The sequence below is a fragment of the Phyllobates terribilis genome, unplaced genomic scaffold, assembly GCF_046119375.1.
Source record: "Phyllobates terribilis strain yellow unplaced genomic scaffold, ASM4611937v1 Scaffold_1__5_contigs__length_1240528914, whole genome shotgun sequence".
NCBI lineage: Eukaryota > Metazoa > Chordata > Amphibia > Anura > Dendrobatidae > Phyllobates > Phyllobates terribilis.
This window is the reverse complement of record NW_027362761.1, coordinates 258,675,568-258,685,746: the sequence shown is the minus strand read 5'-3', so window position 1 is coordinate 258,685,746 and position 10,179 is coordinate 258,675,568.

Genomic DNA, 10,179 nt, shown 5'->3' with positions numbered 1-10,179 from the left:
TGCAATCTGTCAGCCTATCAGCAGCGCACACACGGAGCGAAGTGCTTTTTTTCACACAAGCAAGGGCATGTGTCATTGGCAGTGTATGTCACATGTCCTTGCCCTATAAGACCAAGCCATTTTCCCCGTCGCCACCATTTTCTCACTGCTGCAGCTGCGTGTTAGACGGCACCGCTGTTGCTGTGTGCGCTATACCTTGTTAATTTCAAGCCAATTTTCGCACAAATATACAGATAGCTTGGGAGTAGGGAATAGTTGTGATTGCAGTCCTTTTAAGGACTAGGTTACAGCATTTCCTACGACTTTTATCAGGCAGGTCTGTGCTCTTAAATAGATAGGTTGTGGGAGTAAAGACTAATTGTAATTTTAGTCCTTTTCAGGACTAGGTTACATGAGTTCCTATCAGTTTTTGCCAGGCAGGTCTGTGCCAGTGCTGTGCAAGTTTTTTTCACAGCATTTGGCTGAATCTAGCAAAGCTAATCCTTTTTGGCCTATTGCAGAGTGTGTTAGTCAGTGGAGTAGCCTATCTGTGTTGCAAGATATACCACCTGTGTATAGAATACCAATTTTTTTACTGCACCTAGTGAAGTAAAATCTTTTGGGCATAGCATCATTCTATTAGTCCATCTATACTGACCTCCATCAGGTTGCAAATTAAAAGTAATTTTTATCTGCATCTACAGTACCTCTGAAAAAATATTTGGGCTTCTAGCAGTGTGTGGGACTTGTTCTATTAGTCCATCTATACTGACCTCCATCAGGTTGCAAACTGAATATATTTTTTTCTGCATCTACCTCTGAAAAAATATTGGGCTTCTAGCTGTGTGTGGGTCTTGTTCTATTAATCCATCTATACTGACCTCCATCAGGTTGCAAACTGAATATAATTTTTTTCTGCATCTAGCTCTGAAAAAATATTTGGCCTTCTAGTAGTGTGTCGGACTTTCTCTATTAGTCCATCTATACTGACCTCCATCAGGTTGCAAATTAAAACTAATTTTTATCTGCATCTACAGTACCTCTGAAAAAATATTTGGGCTTCTAGCAGTGTGTGGGACTTGTTCTATTAGTCCATCTATACTGACCTCCATCAGGTTGCAAACTGAATATATTTTTTTCTGCATCTACCTCTGAAAAAATATTGGGCTTCTAGCTGTGTGTGGGTCTTGTTCTATTAATCCATCTATACTGACCTCCATCAGGTTGCAAACTGAATATATTTTTTTTCTGCATCTAGCTCTGAAAAAATATTTGGCCTTCTAGTAGTGTGTCGGACTTTCTCTATTAGTCCATCTATACTGACCTCCATCAGGTTGCAAATTAAAACTAATTTTTATCTGCATCTACAGTACCTCTGAAAAAATATTTGGGCTTCTAGCAGTGTGTGGGACTTGTTCTATTAGTCCATCTATACTGACCTCCATCAGGTTGCAAACTGAATATATTTTTTTCTGCATCTACCTCTGAAAAAATATTGGGCTTCTAGCTGTGTGTGGGTCTTGTTCTATTAATCCATCTATACTGACCTCCATCAGGTTGCAAACTGAATATAATTTTTTTCTGCATCTAGCTCTGAAAAAATATTTGGCCTTCTAGTAGTGTGTCGGACTTTCTCTATTAGTCCATCTATACTGACCTCCATCAGGTTGCAAATTAAAACTAATTTTTATCTGCATCTACAGTACCTCTGAAAAAATATTTGTGCTTCTAGCTGTGTGTGGGACTTGTTGTATTAGTCCATCTATACTGACCTCCATCAGGTTGCAAACTGAATATATTTTTTTCTGCATCTACCTCTGAAAAAATATTTGGCCTTCTAGTAGTGTGTCGGACTTTCTCTATTAGTCCATCTATACTGACCTCCATCAGGTTGCAAATTAAAACTAATTTTTATCTGCATCTACAGTACCTCTGAAAAAATATTTGGGCTTCTAGCAGTGTGTGGGACTTGTTCTATTAGTCCATCTATACTGACCTCCATCAGGTTGCAAACTGAATATATTTTTTTCTGCATCTACCTCTGAAAAAATATTGGGCTTCTAGCTGTGTGTGGGTCTTGTTCTATTAATCCATCTATACTGACCTCCATCAGGTTGCAAACTGAATATAATTTTTTTCTGCATCTAGCTCTGAAAAAATATTTGGCCTTCTAGTAGTGTGTCGGACTTTCTCTATTAGTCCATCTATACTGACCTCCATCAGGTTGCAAATTAAAACTAATTTTTATCTGCATCTACAGTACCTCTGAAAAAATATTTGGGCTTCTAGCTGTGTGTGGGACTTGTTGTATTAGTCCATCTATACTGACCTCCATCAGGTTGCAAACTGAATATATTTTTTTCTGCATCTACCTCTGAAAAAATATTTGGCCTTCTAGTAGTGTGTCGGACTTTCTCTATTAGTCCATCTATACTGACCTCCATCAGGTTGCAAATTAAAACTAATTTTTATCTGCATCTACAGTACCTCTGAAAAAATATTTGGGCTTCTAGCAGTGTGTGGGACTTGTTCTATTAGTCCATCTATACTGACCTCCATCAGGTTGCAAACTGAATATATTTTTTTCTGCATCTACCTCTGAAAAAATATTGGGCTTCTAGCTGTGTGTGGGTCTTGTTCTATTAATCCATCTATACTGACCTCCATCAGGTTGCAAACTGAATATATTTTTTTTCTGCATCTAGCTCTGAAAAAATATTTGGCCTTCTAGTAGTGTGTCGGACTTTCTCTATTAGTCCATCTATACTGACCTCCATCAGGTTGCAAATTAAAACTAATTTTTATCTGCATCTACAGTACATCTGAAAAAATATTTGGGCTTCTAGCAGTGTGTGGGACTTGTTCTATTAGTCCATCTATACTGACCTCCATCAGGTTGCAAACTGAATATATTTTTTTCTGCATCTACCTCTGAAAAAATATTGGGCTTCTAGCTGTGTGTGGGTCTTGTTCTATTAATCCATCTATACTGACCTCCATCAGGTTGCAAACTGAATATATTTTTTTTCTGCATCTAGCTCTGAAAAAATATTTGGCCTTCTAGTAGTGTGTCGGACTTTCTCTATTAGTCCATCTATACTGACCTCCATCAGGTTGCAAATTAAAACTAATTTTTATCTGCATCTACAGTACCTCTGAAAAAATATTTGGGCTTCTAGCAGTGTGTGGGACTTGTTCTATTAGTCCATCTATACTGACCTCCATCAGGTTGCAAACTGAATATATTTTTTTCTGCATCTACCTCTGAAAAAATATTGGGCTTCTAGCTGTGTGTGGGTCTTGTTCTATTAATCCATCTATACTGACCTCCATCAGGTTGCAAACTGAATATAATTTTTTTCTGCATCTAGCTCTGAAAAAATATTTGGCCTTCTAGTAGTGTGTCGGACTTTCTCTATTAGTCCATCTATACTGACCTCCATCAGGTTGCAAATTAAAACTAATTTTTATCTGCATCTACAGTACCTCTGAAAAAATATTTGTGCTTCTAGCTGTGTGTGGGACTTGTTGTATTAGTCCATCTATACTGACCTCCATCAGGTTGCAAACTGAATATATTTTTTTCTGCATCTACCTCTGAAAAAATATTTGGCCTTCTAGTAGTGTGTCGGACTTTCTCTATTAGTCCATCTATACTGACCTCCATCAGGTTGCAAATTAAAACTAATTTTTATCTGCATCTACAGTACCTCTGAAAAAATATTTGGGCTTCTAGCAGTGTGTGGGACTTGTTCTATTAGTCCATCTATACTGACCTCCATCAGGTTGCAAACTGAATATATTTTTTTCTGCATCTACCTCTGAAAAAATATTGGGCTTCTAGCTGTGTGTGGGTCTTGTTCTATTAATCCATCTATACTGACCTCCATCAGGTTGCAAACTGAATATAATTTTTTTCTGCATCTAGCTCTGAAAAAATATTTGGCCTTCTAGTAGTGTGTCGGACTTTCTCTATTAGTCCATCTATACTGACCTCCATCAGGTTGCAAATTAAAACTAATTTTTATCTGCATCTACAGTACCTCTGAAAAAATATTTGGGCTTCTAGCTGTGTGTGGGACTTGTTGTATTAGTCCATCTATACTGACCTCCATCAGGTTGCAAACTGAATATATTTTTTTCTGCATCTACCTCTGAAAAAATATTTGGCCTTCTAGTAGTGTGTCGGACTTTCTCTATTAGTCCATCTATACTGACCTCCATCAGGTTGCAAATTAAAACTAATTTTTATCTGCATCTACAGTACCTCTGAAAAAATATTTGGGCTTCTAGCAGTGTGTGGGACTTGTTCTATTAGTCCATCTATACTGACCTCCATCAGGTTGCAAACTGAATATATTTTTTTCTGCATCTACCTCTGAAAAAATATTGGGCTTCTAGCTGTGTGTGGGTCTTGTTCTATTAATCCATCTATACTGACCTCCATCAGGTTGCAAACTGAATATATTTTTTTTCTGCATCTAGCTCTGAAAAAATATTTGGCCTTCTAGTAGTGTGTCGGACTTTCTCTATTAGTCCATCTATACTGACCTCCATCAGGTTGCAAATTAAAACTAATTTTTATCTGCATCTACAGTACATCTGAAAAAATATTTGGGCTTCTAGCAGTGTGTGGGACTTGTTCTATTAGTCCATCTATACTGACCTCCATCAGGTTGCAAACTGAATATATTTTTTTCTGCATCTACCTCTGAAAAAATATTGGGCTTCTAGCTGTGTGTGGGTCTTGTTCTATTAATCCATCTATACTGACCTCCATCAGGTTGCAAACTGAATATAATTTTTTTCTGCATCTAGCTCTGAAAAAATATTTGGCCTTCTAGTAGTGTGTCGGACTTTCTCTATTAGTCCATCTATACTGACCTCCATCAGGTTGCAAATTAAAACTAATTTTTATCTGCATCTACAGGACCTCTGAAAAAATATTTGGGCTTCTAGCAGTGTGTGGGACTTGTTGTATTAGTCCATCTATACTGACCTCCATCAGGTTGCAAATTCAAAATAATTTTTTTCTGCATCTAACCCAGCCAATAGTTTTGGCCTAATACCACAGTTGTGAATTAGATAACCACCAAAATGAGTGGAAAAAGGCCTGCTGCTGGTGGAAAGGGGAATAGGCGTGTTGGGAAGGGGAAAAAAGGTTGTGTCCGTGGGTTAGGTGTTAAAGCAACAGTAACATCTGCAGAAGAAAGACCATCTTCCAGCCAAACTAAAATGTCTACTTCTTTTAGCGGACAATGTGATAAGATCCCTTTCTTACGGCCACGCCAATCGCTACAAATTCCAGATGAGGCACAAAAACAGCAGGTGCTTCAACGGATATCAAGTGCTCCTTTAAGTGGGCTCTCCTCCACATCAACTTCAACATCACAAATACTCCAGTCCTCAAAGGTGTCACCCAAATCGCACTTGCTTCCTCACAGCTCCCAAATCTCCAGCTGCCCGTCTGAGTATGAGGTAGAACAGATGGTTGAGTCTGCAGAGCTGTTTACTCATACTATAGCCTGGGAATCAGAGGTCGACTCCAGCGCTTCTGTGAATCCAGACGAGGAAATGATCTGCACTGATGCCCAGAATCTTTATGAGTCGGATCCAGGACCAGACGCAGAAGGTTCTGACCATAATGTAGACCCTCATTCCCAAACTGTAACTCCTGATGGTGGAGACAATGAGGAAGACGATGATAAGACTCAAATACCTGATTGGAGCGACAACTTTAGTTTTTTGTCAGGGCAGGAACAGGTTGGCTCTGAGGACGACGGGTGTGATAACGCACAGGGTGATGATGATGAGGTCGGAGATCCCACTTACTGTCAACCCACAGTCAGCCAAGAGATGAGGTCAGCAGAGGAGGTGGAGGAAGATGCTAGTGACGACGAGGTCAGGTTGCGCCTTCCTGGACAGAGACGTAGTACTGGAAGCACGTCAACAACTGCATCTTCAAACACAACTCTGCCTCTCACCACAAGTCGTGGTGGCTCTTCAGGTCGCATGGGTGCTAAGCCTTGCATAGCCTGGGCATTTTTTCAGATCGATAAAGATGACCCAACTCGTGTTATCTGTAACATTTGTCAGCAAAAGCTAAGTAGAGGCCAAAAAATACATAGTTTGAGTACTTCATGCATGAACCGGCACATGGACATGAAGCATAAGTTGCAGTGGGAAGCTCAGTGTGCTACAATGCGGCCTAGCCGGCCGGGCCAACCACCGTCTGCCATATCTTGTGCATCCGCGGCCTCTTCATCCTCTGTGACTGGGGGGACAGCAGTCACACCTGTTTTGGGGCGCAGACCTGCCACCTCTTTACCCGCAACAGCCAGCGTGATTGGCAGGTCATCATTTTCTTTGGAGGTGGTAACACCAGCTGGTGTTGAGCGCTGTCCGACATCGATAGCACCACCTTTGGATCAAGGCAACCTAACATGTCCGCCTGCATCTTCCTCACAGACCGGCAGTTTGCCGGGGACACCCTTATCAACCCCGTCTAAGCACAATAGCCAGCCCTCGGTCCCTCAGATGTGGACAAGTAAAAGACCATTTCCTCCTAGCCATGAGAAAGCTAAGAGGTTGAATTTCACCATCTGCAAGCTCTTGGCTACAGAAATGCTGCCTTTCCGCCTGGTGGACACAGAGGATTTTCGAGACCTTATGTCCGTCACAGTGCCCCAGTACCAGATGCCCAGTCGGCACTACTTCTCAAAGAAAGGTGTGCCTGCGCTCCACCAGCATGTCGCACACAACATCACCGCTTCTTTGAGAAACTCTGTGTGTGACAGGGTGCATTTCACCACAGACACTTGGACGAGTAGGCATGGACAGGGGCGTTACATGTCGCTGACTGGGCACTGGGTAACTATGGTGACAGCAGGACAAGGGGCTGCTGTCCAAGTCTTGCCGTCCCCACGAGTTGTGCGTCAATCCTCTTTATGTCAAAGTTCCTCCACTGCTTCTGCCTCCTCAACCTCCTCTCGGTCTTCCACCTGCACCCAAAGCCTGTCTGGTCATGCCACAAGCTTTCTAACTGCGCAGAAGGGATCCTGCACACCTCCTTACTATGCTGGCAGTAGGGCTCAACGTCATCAGGCGGTTTTTACATTGAAATGTCTGGGAAATGTGAGTCACACAGCTGAGGAGTTGTGGTCAGCTCTGGAGAACCAATTTCATGAATGGTTGTCTCCACTGGACCTGAAACCAGGGAAGGCCGTGTGCGACAATGCTGCAAACCTGGGTGCGGCCCTTCGCCGGGGCAATGTCACACACGTGCCTTGTATGGCTCACGTGTTGAACCTGGTTGTCCAGCAATTTTTAGCCCACTATCCCAGACTAGATGGCCTTCTGCAGAGGGCACGGTCGCTGTGTGCTCACTTCCGCCGTTCGCATCCCGCAGCTCAGCGACTTACATCTCTACAGAAGTCGTTGGGCCTGCCACTTCACCGGCTAAAATGCGATGTGCCTACCCGGTGGAATTCAACTCTGCACATGTTGCAGCGACTGTGGCAGCACCGACAAGCCCTGGTGCAATACGTTCTGACGTATAGCCTGGGCCAACGAGATTCAGAGGTGGGGCAAATCACGCTGGAGGAGTGGTTTCAGATCAGGGACCTATGCACCCTTCTGCACAGTTTTGAAATGGCGACGAAGATGTTTAGTGCTGACGATGCCATTATCAGCATGACTATTCCGGTGATTTACATGCTGGAGCACATGTTAAACAGAATTCGGAGTCAGGTGGTGGCACAAGAGGAGGTGGAGGAAGTAGAGGAGGAGGAGTTGTATGCGGAAGGGCTAACATCTGCAAGGTCCAGAAGGTCGGCAGCACCAAGGCGGCAGGCATGTGAGGGTGGGGGAGATGGTTTTACCAGGGCGCATGGTAGCAGCCAAACTAGTGAGGAAGGTGCAGGAGCCCAGGAAGAAGTGGAGGACGAACTGATGGAAGACTCATCAGACGAGGGAGACCTTGATCACATTTCTGTTGTGCGAGGTTGGGGGAAGAGGACAGAGGAAGGAAGCATGATTGTTACCTCGCCACCAACACAACAGGGACTTGGTGCTCCTGGATGCGCAACACACATGAGTGCCTTCTTGCTGCACTACCTGCAACATGACCCTCGAATTGTGAGAATTAGAAATAATCCTGACTACTGGGTTGCCACACTGTTAGATCCCCGGTACAAAAGTAAATTTGCAGAAATTATTCCTGCCATAGAAAGGGATGCACGCATGCAGGAGTATCAGCAGAGACTGTTGCAGAATCTTACATGTGCTTTTCCACAAAATACCAGTGGTGCACGTAGTGAATCTCACAGTTCCAACTTGCCAACCGTGGGACCGTCAAGTGTTCAGCACTCAAACCGTAACAGAACCACAGTATCTGCTGATAACATCAATTTTGCGGAATCATTTCACCACTTTTTTAGCCCATCCTTTGCAAGGCCACAGGAGACAAGAAGTCTGACACATAGTCAACGCCTAGAGACGATGGTACAGGAGTATCTCCAAGTAAACATTGAAGCCACGACTGTGTCACTGGACCCTTGCTCTTTTTGGGCTTCCAATCTGGATAAATGGCCGGAGCTAGCCACTTACGCCTTGGAGATCTTGTCATGCCCCGCAGCCAGCGTTCTGTCTGAACGTGTGTTCAGCGCTGCTGGTGGTGTGCTGACAGATAAGCGCACGCGGCTCTCCACTGATAATGTAGACAGACTCACGTTCATAAAGATGAACAAATCATGGATCCGAAACGACTTTTCTACCCCTGTGTCATCCTGGGGAGAGTAAAAGCTTGATGATTGGTTAAAATCACCCTACCAACCGTTTTAAGCTTTCAAATTACTAATCATGTTTATCTGTATCTTGACTGGAAAATAATTTGGGCTTTGTAGCAGTGTGCAGCACTGATCCTATTAGGCCATCTATAATAAGCTCCACCAGATTTAAAATTAAAAATAATTTTTAGCTGCATCTAGCCCGGAAAATAATTTTGGGGCTCCGAGATGCGCAAGACACATAAGTGCATTCTTGCTGCACTACCTGCAGCATGACCCTCATATTGTCAGAATTCGAAGTAATCATGACTACTGGGTTGCCACACTCTTAGATCCCCCAAACTTTTCGATCAACCTTTTCATTTTAATAAAGACCAAAAAAATGGTCATTTTTGAAATTATAAGCATTAGCAGGTTGTTAGAAACTGAAATCAAACCGTTTTCAACTCAAAACTTTATTCTAGGTGATGTTACATTTTCACATAGGACCCCTTGTTCGAAAGGAGCTTCTGAACTCTCTCGTCCATTGAATTTGTCAGGTTTTGGATGGTTTCTGCTTCAATTGTTTTGCATGAGGACAGAATACCCTCCCAGAGCTGTTGCTTAGAGGTGAACTGCCTCCCGCCATCATAGACACTCCTTTTAATGATGCTCCAAAGGTTCGGAATGGGGTAGAGGTCAGGGGAGCATGGGGGTCACACCATAAGTTTGTCCCCTTTTATGCCCATATCAGCCAGAGATGCAGATGTTTTATGTGCAGCATGAGATGGTGCATTATCATGCAGAAAAATGATCTTGCTGTGAAATACACGGTTCTTCTTCTTGAACCATGGCAGGAAGTGCTGTTTGAGAAAATCCACATACATTATGGAGTTCATCTTTAGCGCCTTCAGGGATCCTAAAGGGGCCGACAATCTCTCTCCCCATGATTCCAGCCCAAAACATTACTCCACCTCCTCCTTGTTGGCGCTGTAGCCGTGTTTGCGTGGGGTGTCCATCAACCAGCCATCCTCCACTCCATCCATCTGGACCATCGAGCGCTGCATCCGTGAACAAAACAGTTTTGAAATCAGTCTTCATGTAATGGTTGGCCCACTGGAGCCGTTTCTGCTTGTGTGAAGTGGATAGAGGAGGTCGACAGGATGGCGTATGCACAGCTGCAAACCTCTGAAGGACCCTGCATCTTGTTGTTCGGGGGACGTTGGAGGCACAAGCAGCTTCAAAAACTTGTCTGCTGCTATGACAAGGCTTTTTTGCCGCTGCTCTTTCAACCTGACGTAATTGCCTGTAGGAAAGAGTCCTCAATTTGCCCTTATCAGCACGCACACGTGTGTACTGTGAATCAGCTACATACTTCTTGATTGCCAAGACACTTCATCCTGATCATCGCACAATGTTGATTGTAGTCATGCCT